Consider the following 23,348-nt stretch of genomic DNA (forward strand, 5'->3'; position numbering starts at 1 on the left):
ACAGACCTTTGTTGGCAATATAATGTCTCTGTTTTTTAATATGCTGTCTAGGTCAGTCATAAGTTTCCTTCCAAGGAGTAAGAATCTTTTAATTTCATGGCTAAAGTCACCATCTGCAGTGATTTTGAGCCCCCCAAAATAAAGTCTGTCACTGTTTCCGCTGTTTCCCCATCTATTTGCTATGAAGTGATGGAACCAGATGCCACGATCTTAGTTTTCTGAATGTGGAGTTTGAAGCCAACTTTTTCATTCTCCTCTTTCACTTTCATCAAGAGGCTCTTCACTTTCTGCTGCAAGCGTTGTGTCATCTGCATATCTGAGAGTGTTGAAATTTCTCCTGGAAAGCTTGATTTCAGCTTGTGCTTCATCCAGCCCAATGTTTCTCATGATGTACTCTGCATATAAGTTAAATAAACAGGGTGACAATATACAGCCTTGATGTACTCCTTTTCCTATTTGGAACTAGTCTGTTGGTCCATGTCCAGTTCTAACTGTTTCTTCCTGACCTACATAACAGATTTCTCAAGAAGCAGGTCAGGTGGTCTGGTATTTCCATCTCTTTAAGAATTTTCCAGAGCTTGTTGTGATCCACACAGTCAAAGGCTTTGGCATAGTCAATAAAGCAGAAGTAGATTTTTTCTGGAACTCTCTTGCTTTTTCAATGGCCCAACAGATGTTGGCAATTTGATCTCTGATCCCTCTGCCTTTTCTAAATCCAGTTTCCATCTGGAAGTTCACGATTCACATACTGTTGAAGCCTGACTTGCAGAATTTTGAGCATTACTTTGATAGCGTGTGAGATGAATGCGATTGTGTGGTCGTTTGAGCCTTGTTTAGCATTGCCTTTCTTTGGGATTGGAATGAAAACGGACCTTTTCTAATCCTGTGACCACTGCTGAGTTTTCTAAATTTGCTGGTATATTGAGTGCAGCATTTTCACAACATCATCTAATAGGATTTGAAATAGCTCAACTGGAATTCCATCACCACCATTAGCTTGGTTCATAGTGAAGCTTCCTTGATTTTAGCTCATGGGATTTCCTATGCTTGTCATGCACTTTTATTCTACACTGCATACCTATGTATGTTTGTGTTTTTTCTTCTATTTGAAAAATTTTTTAAAAATGACTTCAACAAGTTTAAAAATCTTTCTTCTTTGGTAAGACTTTAGAAGATCAGCTGTTTAGTTAAAGAAAACAGTAAATATCTCAGTAATCGTAGATTTTTTCAAGGGAGAACTTATGTCTTAAATTTTTTATGAAAAATAATCATAATTATTTTCTTGGCAATATGAATGTTAACCATTATTTTATCTGAGTAGAAAGCCCTTTGCTTGTTTTTAAACTAGGTTTGCTGAGGCTGAATACTGCTGATTATCTGAACATATAGTCTTACGTGAAATTTTAGTTTTCCCTGGATCCATTGAAGTACAGAGAAACATGATGTGAAAAAGAAAAATGATCAGAAAGAAGAGTCCCTAGCATCAAAGTCACATCTTACCTCTCTGCTGTAAAAAACAGTCTTTGAGAAATATATATTGACATCTTCAATCACATTGACATGCTGATTTTGTTTCCATAATGAACCTATTTAAAACTAGATTAGTGGTTGATTGTCTTATTTTTATTATAATACAGCAAAACCCTCCCCAAGTTTCTATTTTTGTTTAATCACCTTTTACTTGAAATGTAGATATCTGTGTGGTATTCTTCAAAGTAATGTACCACTTAAAATGCCCACCATCTGCATTTTGTTATTTTGAGAGTTTGAGGTAAGAAATAGAAAACACCAATATTTGGGCAGTCAGACTAAAAGGACAGGGTGGTCCTTAGATTAAATAATGTAAACTCTTAAAATAGTAGCAAGCATATAGTAAGTGTTCAGTAAATGCTATCAATAGCTACTAATTAGGTATTTTATAAGCTTTGGGACTGCTGAGTCCCAAAAGTGTTCCTCTGTGAGACAGATTAGCTAGCATGTGAATTCTCAATATGCACTTTATACTTTTTAGCTCTATTGTAATTTGAGTGAAATAAATGGAAAGTAGTGTTGCTACTTCCTTCAGTTTTCACAAAGTAATTTAAAAGGGTAATTGGCTTTTAGGGCTTATAATCATTGAATAAAAATGAAAGAAATCAAAGTTCAGGATACAGTATACATAAATTGATAGAGGATAAAATCATTGGACATGTTTCATAAACTATTAAGGATGAAATTTTGGTTTCTGAAAAGTTTAATAAAGCTCATTAAAATAATGTTCTGCCAGCAAAATTGTTAAAATATAAGTCAGGTAACAAATACATTTTTGCAGAAGTGTTATTTCTTAATATTCATAATTCATACCTAATTCATTTATAAATCAAATAGCTTCAAAAATTAACATGCAAATTTTGAAACCACATTAAATCATTCTTTAAACAGTTAACAATGATTAATTATTAGGTTTCAGTTTGTGCAGTCCCAGATATTGATTCCTTGACTAAATTTTCAATTTGGAAATGGAATTTCAGCATTAAAGAATAATTTTTGAAGAATAAACAGTGTCTGTCTAGCAACTGTAGATTGAACAAGAGACTATTTAAACTGACAGTAGTGAAACATGAATATCTTTTATGATATAGCTTTTAAAATTATGTATGGAAACCATTTCCCTTTTTTTAAATTAATTTATTTATTTTAGTTGGAGGCTAATTACTTCACAATATTGTATTGGTTTTTGCCATACATTGACATGAGTCAGCCATGGGTGTACATGTGTCTCCATCCTGAACCCCCCTCCCACCTCCCTCCCCATCCCATCCCTCAGGGTCATCCCAGTGCACCAGCCCTGAGCACCCTGTCTCATGCATAGAACCTGGACTGGCGGTCTGTTTCACATATGATAATATACATGTTTCACTGCTATTCTCTCACATCAACCCACCCTCGCCTTCTCCCACAGAGTCCAAAAGTCTGCTCTTTACATCTGTGTCTCTTTTGCTGTCTCGCATATAGGATCAGCATTACCATCTTTCTAAATTCCATATATATGTATTAATATACTGTATTGGTGTTTTTCTTTCTGGCTTACTTCACTCTGTATAGTGAAGTTTCATCCACCTCATTAGAACTGATTCAAATGCATTCTTTTTAATGGCTGAGTAATATTCCATGGTGTATATGTACCACAGCTTTCCTATCCATTCATCTGCTGACGGGCATCTAGGTTGCTTCCATGTCCTGGCTATTATAAACAGTGCTGCGATGAACATTGGGGTACACGTGTCTCTTTCAGTTCTGGTGGAAACAATTTTCTTAGGGTCTATTTCAGTAACATACTTTCCTTTGGCTGAGGGGCAGAGTTTCATATATTTATCTCTGGCTTATGCAAAGTCTGAGAGGAGTTAGAAGACTCCATAGGAGGACCCCACAGGGCAGCCTTCCTTCATGAAGTGACTCAGCCCAGGTAGATGGCTTCTGTCTACCAGGTCAAGTGACTTCCCAGGTCATGACAGGGCAGGAAAAATTGTAGAGGACTTACTCGGCTCATCTCTGCTTTAACTTAAAAATGATACACATTTCTCTCATTTATCACCACAATTTCTTTGCCGGAATTAATCATATCAATGCAGCTAAGTTATAAGCATCTGGGAAACAGAGGGAGTGTGAGGACCGTCAGTGGCCACATTCATGTTAAAAAAAAAAAAAATCAGGAGCAAGTAGATTGATACCTGTGAACAAATAAAATATGGTATAAGATTAACAAATTCTTAGGTAATTCTGTCCCACACCACATTTTACATTTTATTACCCAGAAAATGTTTGAATATGAGAGTCTGCTATTGATTTTTGATAATATAGAGAAAAATATTGTCCCTAAGAAGTCTTTATTGATACATTTACCATTTTAATTTTGTGATGAGTGATTTTTTAAGTAATAACTTGGTTGTTTTTAGAACATTTCTTAGAAAGAATTTAAAAACCAGGTTCATTCCTACACCCATATTTGCTTTACAGTTAATTTTAAAATTATTTTTTTAACATTTTATTTGGAAATTCAGCAAACTTGAGACTTACTACCTTACACTTACTACCTACCATCACTAGGTTCTACAGATAGAAACATGACTAAGACAATATAGAGCCTGTTTCTGTATTCTAAGGGGTCAACCCCAGAAAGACAGTGCTTATGCAAGTAAATAAGGTATCACTAAGGTGCTTGCAACATAGTTAGGGAAATAGGAAAAAATGCTATTAGGATTCAGTTTAATAAATATGAAAATAAAAGTATAGGCAAAGTATTATTGTATATGAAAAAGTAAGAAAAGATGATAGAAGAGCCTAATATGAGGAAGGTATTTTGAGATGGTATCTTCTTGAGGACACTTTCTCAACTTTGGTGATTGGAGGACTAGGAAAAAGACATTAGTGATATATATTTTATTTTACTTTGATTTTGAAATGTTTCATTCAAAAATGTATATGTGGCATCCTTTAAAAAAATGTATCTAATGATAAAGAGAACATAATCTAAATCAATAGCCGTAACCCAGATGTACTGTGATTTCCCAGCATAGTTTTAGTTCTTTCCCAGAACCCTCCTTGAGGCCATATCCCTAGTAAGGTTTCCAGTGAGGAAGCCTACATAAGAAGTGAATATTTTATCAGGGATTTCATGGGAAGATATAAAAGAGGAATTTCACCACACAGGAATTTTCCAATTAGATTTTAGTGTCTCCTTCCTCAAACTTCTCTCTTTAGCTATCAACTCATAACATTTTCTTCTCTTCTATTACAGCACTGAAAAATCTACTTTATCTTCCTAAGCAATTAAGCAAATAAGACCATACACTGATCTTATTATCAACAAAGAAAAACAAAACAAACAAACAAAAACAAAAACAAAACCCTGATAGTCAGACAATCTATTTTAACCTCAAACATGCTCCTCAAGACAGCTCTTTAGAGCTTTCTAGAACTGGTTTATCTAGTTATTTAACTATAATAGAAATATTTCTTTTGAGGGACAAATAATACTGCTAAAAGAAAAAAAAATGTACTCCATAAAGACAGCAAGCACTCTATATCTCCTCAATTATCTTCTAAATATGTAGAAAGAAGTATATAGAAATAGCAATAGAAATATGGAGCAAAGATAGACAAAGCTGGCACTAGTTAAGTGGTAAGGGCAGCTTGTAATTAGTATTACAGTATCGCAATAAGGTGGAGAAGGAAAGGGCAACCCACTCCAGTGCTCCTCCTGCCTGGACAATTTCATGGATAAGGGAACCTGGTAGGCTACAGTCCATGGGGTCACAAAGAGTTGGACACGACTGAGTGACTTCACTTTCTTTCTTTCTCTAGTTCCTTTTGGAGAAGGAAATGGCAACACACTCCAGTGTTCTTGCCTGAAGAATCCCACGGACCGAGTGGCCTGGTGGGCTACAGTCCATTGGGTTGCAAAGAGTCGGACACGACTAAGCAACTCACACACACACACACACACACACACACACACACCGCAACAAGGAAGAGGGTCCAACATGAACTGAACTCAACTATGGTTTGTACAGAGGTGATTGAGTCATTTAGAGGGACAATAACAGAATAAGGAGTGGTGCAAAGAGGGGAAGGGAAAAGAAAAATTACAAAGGATAAGCCAGTGCAAATCTGATGAGGGTCGCTGTGTCTGCTACTTGACAGTTATCAAAGTTAGAATTCTGTTCTCCCACGGAGACTGGGAGACAGAGCTCCTATCCTTCCTTAAGATTAGGTTTCAAAGGATGAGCTTTCAGATCCTTGAGAATGTAATGTATACACATCTACTTTTGGACTGTAGATGTGTGTACATTAAAGGAGATAGAGGAAGGATCTATGATTGTAAGTTCTTTGTAGTAAATGCTCTAAGGAAGGGTGATCAGAGACCTATCAGCAAATGTTAGCTGGAACACCAGCAGATTCTATTGGCAGCTTTGAGTTTTCTCACGGTGGGACTTAAGGGGGGCTTAGGGTCATCCTAGGGATGATGCTTTGTGATGTTTAAAAATAGATTTGTTGTATTGTTGTTTAGTCACTAAGTCATGCCCAAATATCTTGCAACCTCATGGACAGTAGCCTACCAGAATTCTCTGTCTATGGAATTTCTCAGGCAAGAACACTGGAGTGGGTTACTATTTCCTTCTCCAGGGGACCTTCCTGACCCGAGATTGAACTTATATCTCCTGCATTGGCAGGCGGATTCTTTACCACTGAACCACCAGGGAAGCCCTAAGTAGGTTAGTGTTTGTTTCCTTTTGTAATGTAGAAGGCAAGGGTGTGGATAAACCCATTTGTGCTGAGAGTTTGTCATTTCTATAAGGCCAAGACTGAAGATCAATCCAGAAGACAGCTTAGGAAAATGTGGCTAGGCAAGAATCTTTGTCAGAGGTCATCATGCAGAATGCTTATAGTTGGAGTCATGGTCATCTTATATTCACTAAGAGTCTTGGGGAAAACTCACAATAGGGTCTAAGAGGATGGAATGATAATTGATATATATAGAGAGACAAGGGTGTATATAATCATGAAAGTCAAGCAAGGAGAGAATTGTAGGAAGAAATATAAAAAAGAATAAGACACTGTGAAGAGTGGATTTTAAATCACCAGGGCATCCCTAACATGTGTCAAGAAGAGCAAAAGGCCAAGCTAAAGTTGGACTGGATGAGCTTGGCCCATGATTCCGTCTCTTCCTCCAACAGTTGTCCATTTCTTAAAAAGAAGTACAGTGTTGGAGGAATTATGATGAGATGTTCAGAAAGGCATAAAAGTTGAGGCCAGTAATAGAGATATCATTAAAGAGATGGACTGCTTTGTCCAGCTTTAGGTAAAGCCAGCTGTCACAGTCTGTGTACCATAATTAGTTATATAATGAAAGACAGATTTTGTGCTCAAACTTTGAGGTACATATAATTATTAACTTCAGTTTTAATGAACATGCTGACAGATAAGAAAGTAACAGATGAAAGAGGATGAGAAACGAATTGAAATTCAGAGTTGGTATAGGTTTCAAGAGCAGAGAAAGTCCGTAACAGTTGAGAAATGCTGAGGATAAAAAAAGTTCTGATAAATAATTTTAAGTTACTAAAAATGATAAAGATGGAGATGAAAGGGGGAAATAGAGTGGTTTAATACTTTGTTCAGAGATAAATGTAGAAACTAATCCTGGTGAGAAATAGACATTTTAAAAATAGGTTGCATAGACTCAAATTATTATCTTTAGGGAGTAGGTGGTAAATTGAAGAAATTTTAACATGAATGCCTTTGTAACTGAAGTGAATGTGGTGATGTAAGCTTAATCAAAAAAGCACATGCATCTCTCTGAATTTTTATACTTGAAAATCTACACCACATAATTTAGCAACTAATGAATAGCATGTTAGTGAAAAAAAGGATATTTTCTTCTAGTAGATTTTAGAGTCCCCCTTTTTGTGTATCTCCTTCTTTATAGGACTGGACACATAATAAATATGCAAGAAATAATTGTGTGAGTGCTCAATCATGTCCAACACTTTACGGCCCTTTGGACTACAGCCTACCAGGCTCCTCTGTCCATGGGATTTTTCAGGCAAGAATACTGGAGTGGGTTGTCATTTCCTACTTCAGGGGATCTTCCCAACCCATTGACTGAACCCACATCTCCTGTGTCTCCTAGTCCCAATAAGTAATTCCCTTTATTATAATCACTTGCTATTAGGGTATTTCCAGAAAAGTTAACATTTTTTAATTCTTCTTTAAATATTAGTCAAGTGTGTTTATGATTATACACTTTCCACTTCATTTAAATATTTTCAAAGACAGTTTTAATTACTTAAACCACATTTCAATGGGGAATATCTTATTAGGTGAACCTTTGTTTTTCTTACTAATTTTTTAGTTGGCAGTTTTATTCTTACATTACAGTATTATAATATTGTGTGCACATATAATATATAGTATTTTATGTAATAAATATATGTGTAAAACAAACATAAAATTCTGAATGTAGCAAATGTGTTTTTAAAGATCAGAGAATAATCTTCATTTATTTCAACAAATGTCCTAATACCTTGTCATTTTAGTTTAATGTCAAAAAACTCTGTTATTTCCTAGAGATCAAATGTTTTTCTCCTCTCTTAAGTTCCTTTCTAGTTCTAGTACTAATTTCCATCATTTCCCTTTGCAAAACTTGACCATAAAGAATCAAGTCTTTTTGTTGTTGTTATGATCCTCATCATCAGAAATAGCCTTGCTTTATTTTCCTACTTCATTAATTGCCCATTGGGAAAAAAAAATCACCTCTATTTATATCTTTACTTCCTTCCATATTTCTCTCTGTCCTTTCACATTATGTTATCAAAATTTAATATTTTCTAGTATTTAAATTTTCTAATAGCCCCACCACTTTTCCACCTAAAAGTGAAAGTCACTCAGTTGTGTCCAACTCTTTGTGACCCCATGGACTGTACATGGAATTTTCCAGGTCAGAATACTGGAGTGGATAGCCTTTCCTCTTCTCTACTGGATCTTTCCACCCAGAGATCAAACCAGGCTCTCCTGCATTTCAGGCAGATTTTTTACCAACTGAGCTATCAGGGAAGCCCTTTCTACCTATAAGGTTATCAAATATTTGCATTATCATCCTACCAGGAATAGTAGGACTCAAAGATACAGTAAGTGGTTTAAATAGCTGAACTTATGCCAAGGGATGAGGAATAAACAAACTAGAGCCACATTTCTTCAATAAAGATATATATATATATATATATATATATATGAATGTAGATTGTAGCCTCTTGGAGTTCAAAATCCATTCCTATAATAGCTAATATTTCTAGTATTATCCTTATGGGAAAATGGGATTGTAATTTATCCCACAGAGGATCAACATTGTTAAGCATAATTGTCTGCAGCCTTGTGAAGAGCAATGCAATAATAATAATATTGCCAACATATATTATGTCCTTGTGCTAGACACTGTTTTGAACACTTTACCCATGTTAACTCATATGATTATCCAAAATGTCTTGCTAATTTAATACTATTATTATTATCATATTACAGAAGAGGAAACGAAAGTACAGAAAAGATAAATAAATTGTCCATGGTAGAGTCATAGGGCCTGTAAAGTGATAGTACAGGAATTCAAAGCCATTATCTGAATCCAGGGTTTGTGCTCTTAATTATTACTCTATATGCTTTTCCAATATTCTAGGCCTTATAAAATAAATTAAAAATTAAGTATATTAAAATTAAAGCATAAATATACAGACACTGACTTCAGTGTATTAATGTGGTAGAAATTCATGTTGGTTTACTCTACAAATAATTTTAGTTGCTTGTTCTATGCTTGAAATTGCTCAGTGTGGGGGATACAACTGAGAACAAGCCAGTCATACTCACTGCCTTCATTCTAGTGGGGTGATAAGCAAAAAGAACACAAATAGCAAACAGTATTCCAGTAGATTATGAAAGAAAGAAAGGGCAAAGAAAAAGAAATCTATAAGCATGTAGATGGAATTTAATTCCATGGGAATAGGTCAGATAACAGAGAGTAGAAAAGAAAGACATGAAGACCATAGATAATATCTACATTTAGAGGTTGGTTGGAGGGGTTGCTAGCAAAGGATACTGGAAAGGAGATGCCAGATGAGAAAAGTAGGAGGGAACCTGCCCCTCTCCCCCCACTCCCCACCCCCCCTGAAAAAACACACAAAACAATATCTGAAAAGATATCAAGAGGAAAGAGGATAGTGAGAAGCTGCTAAGTATCTTGGTAAGATGAAGAGCATGTGCATGGGATTTAACAACAGAGAAATTGTATGCTATATTGAAAAGAGTAATTTCAGTGGAACTCTTAAAATAGAAGCCACATGATGCAATAAAATGGAAGCCTTTTTGTTGTAGGAGAGAGCAGAGAAAACAAAATGACCAATATTCTTGAGATAAGAAGGAGAGAGAGAAGACAGCACAAGCCAGAGCACAAGTGTTGGATTTCCTCTCTGTAGGGAGACAGACACTTCTCCCAATGGGAGGAGACAAGATACAGTGGAGAGAGCTTTGTAGCTTTGGCGGGAAGCTAAGGGATATGTTTCTGATGAATGTTAATGTTAAAAACTGCTCTGGAAATATTGCAGATAATTTAATTGATTCCAAAGGTTTTGTGTTTTTTTTTCCATCCAACTTTATGTTTTTGTGAAAGAACAAACACTATACTTAAAATATTAACAATGGAGGGACTCATAAGCAAAAAAATATATGTATAAAACAAGAGGATTATTATGACATTGACCCCTTAAATTTATTCATTTGATAATAAAAATTATTTATACTCATAAATAGTTAATGTCATCATGTAATCTACAATTATAATACTTAACATTTCTGAAAGATTAGTCTCTTAATTTGTTAATCTCATTACTTTTTCTTGGATTCCTAATAACAACAGCTCTAAAATCTAAAGGTAAATTTAAATTATTCTATAAAGAATTTCATCCTCTAATTAACATTGAAAAGATATTCCTTCAAGAAGACATGCTGCTTTGTATCTTTGCTTAGTTGTTCTATAATCCTCCCTCCCTCCACAAAAAAAGACTACTTCAACTTTTCTGAAGGGGACAAGCTGTTATATATGAAATGCTTTTAAAAGGAAAATATAATACTATATTGTAAAGCATTAATCATTAATTAATTAGTAAATTATCCTCTGAAGAGTATTATTTATGAGACATTTTAAACCAATAACACCTGGAAAACACCTTAAACCAAGGAAATATCTATCTAATAATGGACTTTGAAAAACTTGAAATATACCTGGGTCTTAGTTTAGGTAAGAAGACCTTCTTAATTTCTCTGATATTATCGGAAGAAATTATTGTCTATGCTAAATGTTTGTAGTGAATTGTTTAGAAGCTGAGATTGTTGAACAGTGCATGAACTCAATGAGGAAAATGACTGATCTTATCCAGACATCTGAGAGTGAGAAGATATACCTCTTTCTCAAGAAAGTTCTGGTCTGTGATTTTGGCCCAATGACTTACCTCATTTTCTCACAAAAGAAATGAGGATGAGTTCCAGGTCATTTTGCAATTTGTTGTTGTTCAGTCATTAATTTGAGTCTGACTCTTTGCCACCTGATGAACTACAGCATGCCAGGCTTCCCTGTCCTTCACTATCTTCCAGAGTATATTCAAACTCATGTCCATCAAGTCGGTGATGCCATACAACTGCCTCATCCTCTGTCACCCCCTTCTCCTCCTGCCCTCAATCTTTCCCAGCACCAGGGTCTTTTCCAATGAGCTGGGTCTTTGCATCAAGTGGCCAAAGTATTGGGAGATTCTTCAGCTTCAGCATCAGTCCTTCCAAAGAATATTCAGTGTTGATTTCTTTTAGGATTGACTGGTTTGATCCCCTTGCTGTCCAAGGGACTCTCCAGATTGGACTTCTCCAATACCACAGTTCAAAAACATCAATACTCTGGTGTCCAGCCTTCTTTATGGTCCAACTCTTGAATGTGTCCATGCTTACTGGAGAAACCATGGATTTGACTGTATGGACTTTAGTAGGCAAAGTGATGTCTCTGCTTTCTAATATGCTGTCTAGGTTTGTCATAGCTTTTCTTCCAAGGAGCAAGTGTCTTTCAATTTCATCACTGCAGTCACCATCCACAGTGATTATAGAGTCCAAGAAAATAAAATCTATCACTGTTTCCATTGTTTCCCCATCTATTTGCCATAAAGTGATGGGACTGGCTACTGTGATCTTAGTTTTTTAAATGTTGAGTTTTAAGTCAGCTTTTTCACTCTCCTCTTTCACATTCATCAAGAGGCTCTCTAGTTCTTCTTTGATTTCTTCCATTAGTACAGTATCATCTGCTATCTGAGGTTGTTGATATTTCTCCCAGTAATCTTGAGTCCATCTTGTGATTCATCCAGTCTGTAACTTTACAATTACATTTCTCAAAGAAAGGCCATACAAATCAAATCTCCTAACTTTGCCATGGAGGAGGAAGTATGGTATAACTGAGGATTTTAGAAACCATGGGGTTCATGCCCTTCCCTGGGAGCCCTTGGCATACCAATGTTAGCTTCATTTAGATTGGGTCAGTGCTTATCACCAATTACCCCTGAGGAATCTGTTACCAAATTGGTTGCCTGTACCCATGCCAGGTCCTAGCCCAGGCCAAGACCCTTTGTTTCTGTTGGAGAGATCCTTTTTTTGTTCAGATTTGCATAGCCAATCACAGGACTAATGCTGAGACTAGAACAGCACAAGTTTACTCAATGGTCAGGAATGGAGAATTGGGAACTTTGCAAATCAACTTCTCTGTTCAATTTGGGCTGAGACACCGTGTATATAGGGGAATCTAGGTAAAAGAGAGGGAATTAGAAAAAGAAGGAGGAATGTTCATGACTCATCTAAGGACAGGGGTATGGTTTGTATCAGTACATGGAACTGAGCAAGACTCCTTTTCAGTTCCTGTTTGATCTCTTCCTGTTGTCAAGGCAAATGTCATGATGCTGGTAGATGTCATAGCATGCTAATGTGTTACAGTGAGCATATAATGAGGCTCAAGGTCTACTAGAAGTCAAATCTTCTGCCATTTAGGGGTTAACTGGTTATAATCAGTCCTTGTTTTTCTCTTCTCATTTCCCTCTGAAACTTAGGTAAGAGCAATTGGTTTCCATTTGAGGGAGGGGCAAGGGGTATATTTCTGGAGCAACAGCCTTGGTGACAGAATGACACAACTATAATTACCCATATGTTCAATTTTTAAATCTTGTATATTGATATTTCTTGGCTTACATTAGTGGTGACACAAGATAGAGGCATTTGTTGAGACCTGTCTGAATCAATACTATTTTCAGCTGAGTCTGGAATTCAGGCTGAAATTCAGACTTTGAATGTTTTTTAATCAGAAAAAAATAAATAAAGAGTAAGATTAAGGGAAAAAATACACTTTTGCTTAAAAGCTTCAAGTTGTTTCAATTTGCTTCCAAATCCCTTTGGGCAAATTGTTTCTTTGTTCTGGGAACACCAAGTAAATAGGCCTATTCTGTTATGCAATGTAAAGCTAAGACTCTCTTTTTTAAATGTGGAAATATTTGAGATACTCTGGTTCCAAGGAATTAACCTTTGAGATGATGGTAAAATGTCTTTGTTAAAGGTAGATTAAAAAAAAAAAGAAGTCTTCCCAAGAGTTTGCTATATTTTGGTGGGGGGAGGTATTTTATTAAGGCGATTAAGAGAACAAAAGGGAGGCTTGTATAGATTTATTCCTCTTTGAAATCATTGGAATGTGTTGGATATCCTCTTGCTAGATGGGTGAGGACCTGAAGTTAACAGATCCACATTTATGAAAGGTAGCTTTATTGCAATACTTTGGACAAAAAAAGAGTCAAATTCAGACTGTCAGGTGATGTAGTTTTACAGACATGTTTGTTGTAGGAAGGGGGCCCTTGTCTAACAGTTGGAAATGACTTGTCCAAAGAGACACACATGCTGACAAAGCAAAAGACTTTATGAGGAAGTGGTGCCTGGATAGAGGGCAGGCAGGTAAGGGGACCCAGGAGGACTGCTCTGCCATGAGGCTCAAAGTCTTGGGTTTTATGGTAATGAGGTGAGCTTCCAGTTATCTCTGGCCAATCATCTTGCTTGTGCCCATATTTGGTCTGACTCAGTCCTTCCTGGTAGCCTGTGTATTTCTCAGCCAAGGTGGATTCCAGCATGAAGTTTTCTGGGAGGTTGAAAAGTGAAAGTATTAGTCACTCAACTGTGTCCAACTCTTTTAAGACCCCATGGACTGTAGCCCACCAGAATCCTCTGTCCATGGAATTCCCCAGGCAAGAATACTGGAGTGGGTAGTCATTCCCTTCTCCAGGGGATCTACCCAACTGAGGGATCAAACCTGGGTCTCTTATATTGCAGGCAGATTCTTTACTACCTGAGCCACCAGATCTGGAGAGTTGGCAGAACATATTATGGACTGGCATCTTCTCCCTCCTTTTGACCCCTACTGAATTCTTCTGGCTGGTGGTAGCTTGTTAGTTCGGAGTACTTTATCAGAACCTCTTGATGTAAGATAACTCATTCAAGCAGTCATTATGTCTGGCAAAGGCAGGTGTTTTTGGTCAGTGGTTCTCTGAACATGTTCACTCACTGGATCTCACATCATTAGCGGCTACACAGATTGACATCTTCTTTTCATTATGTGTCTAGCTACTGTACATAATAGAGCTATTGATTTTGGTTTGTTTACTTATTGCCTGCCATCTTACTGGACTCTTAATAATCCTCAGCAGATTCTGTTTTTCAGGTGTTTAATTACAAAAAAAAAAAAAAAAAAATTTCCAGAAGTATTTGTTTAAATTTTTAGACTATAATGTTGTTTAAATTTTTAGACTATAATGTAGATATTTAATTTGCTTAGTTTTTAGTAAATTTGGCTGGTAAAAAAAAATTGAGCATTTTAACAGTTAAAGAAGTTAAGGACATAAAAATTTAGGTCATAATCTACAGGTAAAAGCTATTTCTGCAGTTTAGGTTGATCAGGGTTAACACTCCACATATTTGTCAGCCTGTACTGAGCCAATCTGAATGGATATTGGTTTGTTCAGGTCATGCATTGGCCGATACCCTTTATTGGTACATGTCAGTCCTGGTGCATAATTTGTTAATGGCCTTAAATAACCTGAGGAGATTTTTTAAAAAACCTATATCTAAAAGATATTTTAGGCAATATTTTATTGTTTTAATAATTAATATAATTTAATTTATACAAATTAACATAAAATAAAAATGTAAAATTACTGTCTCCAAACGTAGAGGGGTTGCAAATCTAATTTATAATCAGCAGTGTTCATAGAGCTCTATGGCAATCCATTCATCAGTTCACTAGTTAGAAAAGGAAAAATAATCCATGTAGTTAATCATTTGTATCCATCAAATGGTTGACATTGGGCTATTTCTGCCTTTGGCTATTATGAACAAAGATGCAGTGAACATTTGTGTGTATGTAGATATACATTTTCATTTCTCTTGGATAGACCTAGCAGTGGAATTGCTAGGTCATGTGATAACTATATGTTTAAAATTTTGAAAACTGCCAAATTGTTTTCCAAAGCAGCTCTGCTGCATTGCATTTTCATGTGCAATGCATGAGGGTTCCAACTTCTTTGTCAAAACTTATCTTTTTTTATTATAATCATCATAGTGGATCTAAGTATAGTTTTGATTTGTATTTCTCTGATGGTTAATAGTGTTAAGTATTTTTCTGTCCTTATCAGTCATTTGTTTATCTTCACTGGAGAAATATCTATTCAAATTATTTCCTCATTTTTTTCCACTGAGTTGTTAACTTATTGTTGAATTCTGAGAATTCTTCATAATACTGGACATAAGTCCACTATCACATAAATAATTTTCAAGTATTTTCTCCCATTTTGGGGGTTCAGTTAGGTTCAGTTGAGTCACTCAGTTGTGTCTGACTCTTTGCAACCCCAGAGACTGCAGCACGCCAGGCCTCCCTGTCCATCACCAATTCCCAGAGCTTGCTCAAACTCATGTCCATTGAGTTGGTGATGCCAAATAACCATCTCATCCTCTTTCGTCCTCTTCTCCTGCCTTCAATCTTTCCCAGCATCAGGGTCTTTTCCAGTGAGTCAGTTCTTTGCATCATGTGGCCAACGTATTGGCGTTTCAGCTTCAACATCATTCCTTCCAAAGAATATTCAGGACTGATTTCCTTTAGGATTGTCTGCATTGCTCTCCTTGCAGTCCAAGAGATTCTCTCAGGAGTCTTCTCCAACACCACAGTTCAAAAGTATCGGTTCTTCAGCACTCAGCTTTCTTTACAGTCCAACTCTCACATCCATGCATGACTACTGGAAAAACCATAGCTTTGACTAGACAGACTTTTGTTGGCAAGGTAATGTCTGCTTTTTAATATGCTGTCTAGGTTGGTCATAAATTTTCTTTCAAAGAGTAAGGGTCTTTTAACTTCATGGCTGCAGTCACCATCTGCAGTGATTTTGAGCCCAAGAAAATAAAGTCTGTCACTCTTTCCATTGTTTCCCCATCTATTTCCCATGAAGTGATGGGACCAGATGCCATGATCTTAGTTTTCCGAATGTTGAGTTTTAAACCAACTTTTTCAATCTCCTCTTTCAGTTTCATCAAGCGGCTTCTCTGTTCCTCTTCACTTTCTGCCATAAGGGTGGTGTCATCTGCATATCTGAGGTTATTGAAATTTTTCCTGGCAATCTTGATTCCAGCTTGAGCTTCATCCAGCCTGGCATCTCTCATGATGTATTCTACATATAATTAAATAAGCACGGTGACGGTATATAGCCTTGATGTACTCATTTCCCAATTTGGAACCAGTCTGTTCCATTCTAACTATTCTTTTCTAACTAGAATAGAATAGTTCTCATTCTAACTATTGCTTCTTGACCTGCATACAGATTTTTCAGGAGGCAGGTATTCCCAGCTCTTTAAGAATTTTCCAGCTTGTTGTGATCCACACAATAAAAGGCTTTGGCATAGGCAATAAAACAGAAGTAGATGTTTTGGGGGTTGGCTTCTTACTTCTTGAAGGTGTCTTTGGAAGCACCTATGTTTTTAAATTTGGTGAAGTCCAACTCATGGATATTTCTTTTGCCATTTGTACATTTGGTATCATGTCTGAGAAGGCTTTGCCTAACCCATGTTTATGCAGATGTACTCTTCTACTTTATTCTAAGAATTCTGTAGTTTATTTTCTCTATTTAGGTCTAAGATAACACATTTTGAATTAGTGTGTTATGGTTTGAGGACACTACTTTTCTGCATGTGGATATATAATCATTGTAAACCATTTGTTGATAATATTTTTTTTTCCTCATTGAATTTATCTGGTATCTTTTTCAAAAATCAGTTAACCAGAAACTAAGGTTTTATTTCTGGGCTATTGATTCTATTTCATTGATTTATATGCCTACACTATCTTGATTATTGTAACTTTGTAGCAAATTTAAATTCAGAAATTTGACTCCTCTAACTTTGCTTTTCTTTTTCAAGATTCTTTTGGCTATTTTAGGCCCCTTGGATTTTCACATGCACTTTAGGATCAGTTTATTGATTTCTGGGAGAGAGCCATCTAGGATTTTAATAGGAAATAACACTGAGTCTGTAGATCTATTTGGGCACTATTGTCATCATCAATATTTAGTCTTGCAATCATTAACATGAGTTGCTTTTCCATCTTTTTTATTTTAATTTCTTTCAATGATGTTTTGTAGTTTTTCATGTACAAGTTTTAAGATTATAAACTTGCTAAAATTATTTCTAAATTTATCTGCCTGTCATAATTTCTATTATTTAAATGCTATCATAAATGAAATTGCCTTCTGAATTTTAGTTTTTGATTATTTTATTGCTATTATATAGAAAATGCAACTGATATTTTAGGTTGTACTCTGCAACCTGGTTGAATGTTTTCTTATAATTCTAATAGTTTTTAGTGAATTTCTCAAGATTTTGTATATGTAATATACAAATATGTAATATATCATCTGAAAATTGAGATGGCTTTACTTGTTTCCAATCTAGATGATCTCCCTCTCTTTCTTGCTATGTTTTCTTTTTTTAATTAAAATAATTTTCCTAATTACCCTGAGTGAGTTTTCAATACAATGCTGAGTAGAGGGGCAAGAATAAACCATCTTGTCTTGTTCCTAGTAGAGAAAATTTTCATTGTATTCATGGCTAAGAAAGGCATAGCCTTGTGTTATTCTGTTTTGTTCTTTTGGTTTGTTTTTTCAATAGATTGATTTTTTATCAACTTGAAGAAATAACCGTAGCCTGCTGAATATTTTAATGATGAAACTGTTTTGGATTTTTTCAAATAAACCTGCAACTCAGCCATATCAAATAAATGACTCATTATAATAAGGGAAACAATACATCTGAAGAGCTGTAGGTTGTCTCCCTCCTGTCCAAAAAGACAAAGAAAGGTAGTTATAAGAGGATTTTTAGGAATGTATGGAGTTTATGCAAAATTTAAGTAGTGCTTTGTTAGGCTTAAAGTAAAACACATGTGTACTGTGTTTAGAGTTCAATATCAGATCTGAATTGTGAACTGGACCCAGAATCCTGTTTCTCTGGAAACCACATAGTTAAGACAGACGTGAAATGTTGTGTCCAGAAGTTTTTTATCTGAAATTCTGTCCCTAGGTTGGAAATCAAGCCTGCTTTTCTGTATCTGTAGATGCTCCAGACAAGACTGAGAAGTTTCATACTACGAAGTCATTTCCATCAACAAACTTTCTGATTTTCTTTGGCTTTAGAAAATAAGTCAGTGAAAAAGAGAATGCTATTCTTTCAACAAGGGAGGCCTTTACAGTATGTCCTTGGGATAAATATTTTTCCTGTTACTTTGCAACAGAATTTATCTGTGACCGTTATTCCAGCCAGATGACTGACAATGTTTTGTCCACATGGCTCCCTCCTGAGACATACATCACTGCCTTTCCCATTTAGACTCTATCCTGTCTTCACAATACAATACAGGAGAGAGGAGCTTTTGTCTCTTCTTTAATGGTGATGAGATGGAGATGTGTTCTCTATGAAGTCCTTGACCAGCTGCCAAAATAGCACTGTAATTGTTATTTTCTTAATTATGCCTATTCTGTATCTTTGGGTCTCAACTCTGTATTCTACATCCTTAAACTAACTATGTATTGATTTACTCTGTTCAATATTTCAGGAATGGTTGATTGAATAGACAGACATTTTGCTTTAGGTTTCAAACTACATAATTATCTGCCAACAAGTGACACAAAGTATTTATTTTACCAGTTCAATTGATTCAGAAACTTTAGCATTCCTACACACACACATATACAACACATTCAAGTATCACATGATACCCACATTGTATTCATTTCAGTTCAGTTCAGCCCTCAGTCACGCCCGACGTTTGCAACCGCATGGACTGCAGCATGCCAGGTTTTCCTGTCCATCACCAATTCCCAGACCTTACTCAAACTCGTGTCCATTGAGTCAGTGATGCCATTCATCTATCTCATCCTCCGTCGTCCTCTTCTCCTCCTGCCTTCAATCTTTCCCAGCATCAGGGTCTTTTCCAATGAGTCAGTTCTTTGCATCAGGTGGCCAAAAGATTGGAGTTTCAGCTTCAGCATCAGTCCTTCCAATGAAAATTCAGGACTGATCTCCTTTAGGATGGACTGGTTGGATCTTCTTCCTGTCCAAGTTACTCCCAAGAGTCTTCTCCAACACCACAGTTCAAAATCAGTTCTTCTGTGCTCGGTTTTCTTTTTCGTCCAGCTCTCACATCCATGCCTGGCTACTCAAAAACCCATAGCCTTGACTAGACAGACTTTTGTTGGCAAAGTAATGTCTCTGCTTTTTAATATTCTGTCTAGCTTGGTCGTAACTTTTCTTCCAAGGAGCAACTGTCTTTTAACTTCATGGCTGCTATCAGCAACTGCAGTTATTTTGGAGCCCAAGAAAATAGTCTGTCACTCTTTCCATTGTTTCCCCATCTATTTGCCATGAAGTGATGGGACCAGATGCCATGATCTTAGTTTTCTGAGTGTTGAGCTTTAAGCCAATTTTCACTCTCCTCTTTCACTTTCATCAAGAAGCTCTTTAGTTCTTCTTCACTTTCTGCCATAAGTGTTCATCATCTGCATATCTAAGGTTATTGATATTTCTCCCGGGAATCTTGATTCCAACTTGTGCTTCATCTAACACAGCATTCTCATGATGTACTCTGCATATACGTTAAATAAGCAGGGTGACAATATACAGCCTTGATGTACTCCTTTCCCTAAATGGAACCAGTCTGCTGTTCCATGTCCAGTTCTAACTGTTACTTCTTGACCTGCATACAGATTTCTCAGGAGGTAGGTCAGGTGGTCTGGTAGTCCCATCTCTTTAAGAATTTTCCACAATTTATTATGATCCACATAGTCAAAGGTTTTGGCATAGTCAATAAAGCAGAAATAGATGCTTTTCTGGAACTCTCTCACTTTTACAATGATTCAACAGATGTTGGCAATTTGATCTCTGGTTCCTCTGCTTTTTCTAAATCCAGCTTGCACATCTGGAAGTTCATGGTTCACGTACTGTTGAAGCCTGGCTGGGAGAATTTTGAGCATTACTTTGCTAGCATGTGAGATGAGTGCAATTGTGCAGCAGTTTGAGCATTTTTTGGCATTGCCTTTCTTTGTGACTAGAATGAAACCTGACCTTTTCCAGTCCTGTGTCCAGTGTTGAGTTTTCCAAATATGCTGATATGTTGAGTGCAGCACTTTCACAACATCTTTGAGGCTTTGAAATAGCTCAACTGAAATTCCATCACCTCCACTAGCTTTGTTCGTAGTGATGCTTCCTAAGTCCCACTTGACTTCACATTCTATGATGTCTCACTCTAGATGAGTGATCACACCATTGTAATTATCTGGGTTGTGATGATCTTTTTTGTATAGTTCTTCTGTGTTTTCTTGCCACCTCTTCTGAATATCTTCTGCTTCTGATAGGTCCATACCATTTCTGTCCTTTACTGTGCCCATCTTTGCATGAAATTTTCCCTTGGTATCTAATTTTCTTGAAGAGATCTGTAGTCTTTCCAATTCTATTGTTTTCCCCTATTTCTTTACATTGATCATTGAGGAAGACTTTCTTATCTCTCCTTGCTATTTTTATATCTTTCCTTTTCTCCTTAGCCTTTTGCTTTTCTTCTTTTCACAGCTATTTTTAAGGCATCCTTTGAGAATAATTTTGCCTTTTTGCATTTCTTTTTTTGGGATGACCTTGATCATTGCCTTCATACAATGCCACGAACCTCCTTCCATAGTTCTTTAGGCACTCTGTCTATCAGATCTAATCCCTTGAATCTATTTGTCACTTCCACTGTATAATCGTAAGGGATTTGATTTAGTTCATACCTGACTGGTCTAGTTGTCTTCCCAATAGGCATTAATGTCTTTTATGTTATCTCAAGTAAAATATTTTCATGATTTTCAATTTAATATTCTCACAGATAAAATGTATATTTAAATATACGTATAAAAATATACATACACACACATGCACACGCATACATACACACAGAGGGCTTTACCACTGAGTGGTAAAGAATTAGCCTGCAATGTAGGAGACTTGCAGGAGATGTGGGTTTGATCCCTGGGTTGAGAAGATCCCCTGAGGAAGGAAATGGCGACTTACTCCAGTATTCTTGCCTAGAAATCCCTGTGGACAGAGAAACCAGGTAGGCTACAGTCCATGGGATTGCAAAGAGTCAGACATGACTGAGGAACAAACAACAACAATACATTTTCAGATGTTTCCCCTTATAGGTTATTATAAAATATTGAATATTGTTCCCTGTACTATACAGTAGGTCTTTGTAGGTTTTCTAATTTATATATAGTGGTGTGTGGTTTTTGTCTTTATTTGACTACTTACTAACGACAAATATAATTTTTGTAGGGAGTTAAATATCTTTCTAAGTAATAAATATTTTAAAGTATGGCACCAGATATGATTAAGTGTACTGTCAGGTTGTCATATATTGCAGACAATAAAACAAAAGATATTTTACCTGGACAGTGAGATATATTTCACACTGTAGTAACCCTGGAACTATATCAGCCATAGAAAAGAACATCTGCTTCATCTCAATGCTAATGCCAAGTGATTTCCTCCTAATTTGGCAAGAAAAAGTGTCCATGAAGAAGATCTGTCAAAGTCAGTACAACAGGAAGATAGAGACTGAGGATGGATTAATGATTCTGATTTGCTTATTTTTTTTTTTTTTCAGAGCTATGCCATTTCTCATTCTATTTGCAGGTGATGAAAGAGTGGAATTGTTGCTTGTGATACTAATAGAGTTAGCTTCATTTCTGAAGTGATATGAAACTACTAAAAATACAGTGGGATAGATGGTTTATTAATTAATAATCAAAATATTGTTAAACATTATCAACCTCCCACCTACTCACTTCAAATAGGAATACATATCATTCATATAAGCAAAGCTTAACAGATGTTATTATGATTGTGTTTTACAATTTTTCTTCCATCATCTCTGACCTAGGTTTCCATACTAATCATCCACATTAATTTCTTATAAGTGGTTTTGTTGACTGTGTGATAGGTTCTTCATGGTAAATTACTGCTGATACAATTCACCCAGAGTCAGACAAGTTGAAACTAATGAATCATTTGTTTGGTTCCAGCTTGAGGTACACTGAGGATAAGCGATAGCTGCTATAAATCCATCTCTAAATAGCGCTGCTGACAGATACAGGCTTATGGAAGCACACGCATCTGTGATAAAAATCTTGCTTCAGTACTTTTAGTTCTGTGAACATAGGTTTCTGTTTTCTTCTTAGGGGAAGAATAACAATAAAACTAACATCACAGGGTAGATTTACACATAAAGGGATGTATGCAAAACAATTATACAATTCCTCACTGGAAGACAGTGCCTCATAAGTGGCAGATATTAATTCTATTATTAGTGGATTTTCTGTTTCATGTAGGAAAAGAATCAAAGAACAGAATTTTAATAGCATTATGAAATCTAGTTTGAAAGGCTTTAATATTGTTTTTCTCACCCTCTAAATCCTTTTGACCATCAAAGTAAACATTTACCCATCTCAAATCTAAAAACAGCCCTTATCATCCATCTATTTTCAGAAAAGCCAAATAATTCTTTTCAGATTCCTTAAGAGAAAAGCTATAAAAAAGACTCAGCCTGTTACAATGTTAATTTCTTAGCATGACTACCAAAGTTAAATGTATATATATTCTCTCTTAAATATGCTAAGGATACTAACTCTGAGAAAAACAACAATGAAAAACTTAGTAATTTGGTTATACTTAAGGGTATATTCAAACACTTCTATGAAAAGTAAAACAACCACCCTACATTATCCTGTGATTAGGAAAACAATTTAAAAATATAATTACTCTTGTTTCTCATATTGTCACATTTAAGTATCAGACTATGTGGGCTATCCTTTATCTTTTTCTGCCTATATAAAAGCATGCTTTAGCTGGCAATTAATTTTATTTTATTTGGTTTTTACATCACATTAGTTGAATAGAATAAAAAAAAATTGCATTAACTTACTAAAACATTCTCTACCACTGCTTGATAATCACAAGTATAAAGTTGGATTTTGTTTTTTTGATACTTCATTGTAGTTTTTGATGTTGTTTTTCCTTGATGTCTCCAGATATATTATCAAGAGAAAACTCATTATTATTGCACTTAGATAGTATCTCTGACGTATGATTTTTAAAAGCATCATTAAATTGTTGCAAAAAATTGATTATTAAGATAT

At 35.8% G+C, this 23,348-nt stretch overlaps 1 protein-coding gene across 1 annotated transcript in view; it reads left to right on the forward strand.

Moving 5' to 3' along the window:
• Positions 1-23,348, forward strand: part of LRP1B (LDL receptor related protein 1B) — a 1,867,078-nt gene that overhangs the window by 1,457,093 nt on the left and 386,637 nt on the right. The window lies entirely within an intron of this gene.

This window comes from Dama dama, chromosome 33 (assembly GCF_033118175.1).
Source record: "Dama dama isolate Ldn47 chromosome 33, ASM3311817v1, whole genome shotgun sequence".
Lineage (NCBI taxonomy): Eukaryota > Metazoa > Chordata > Mammalia > Artiodactyla > Cervidae > Dama > Dama dama.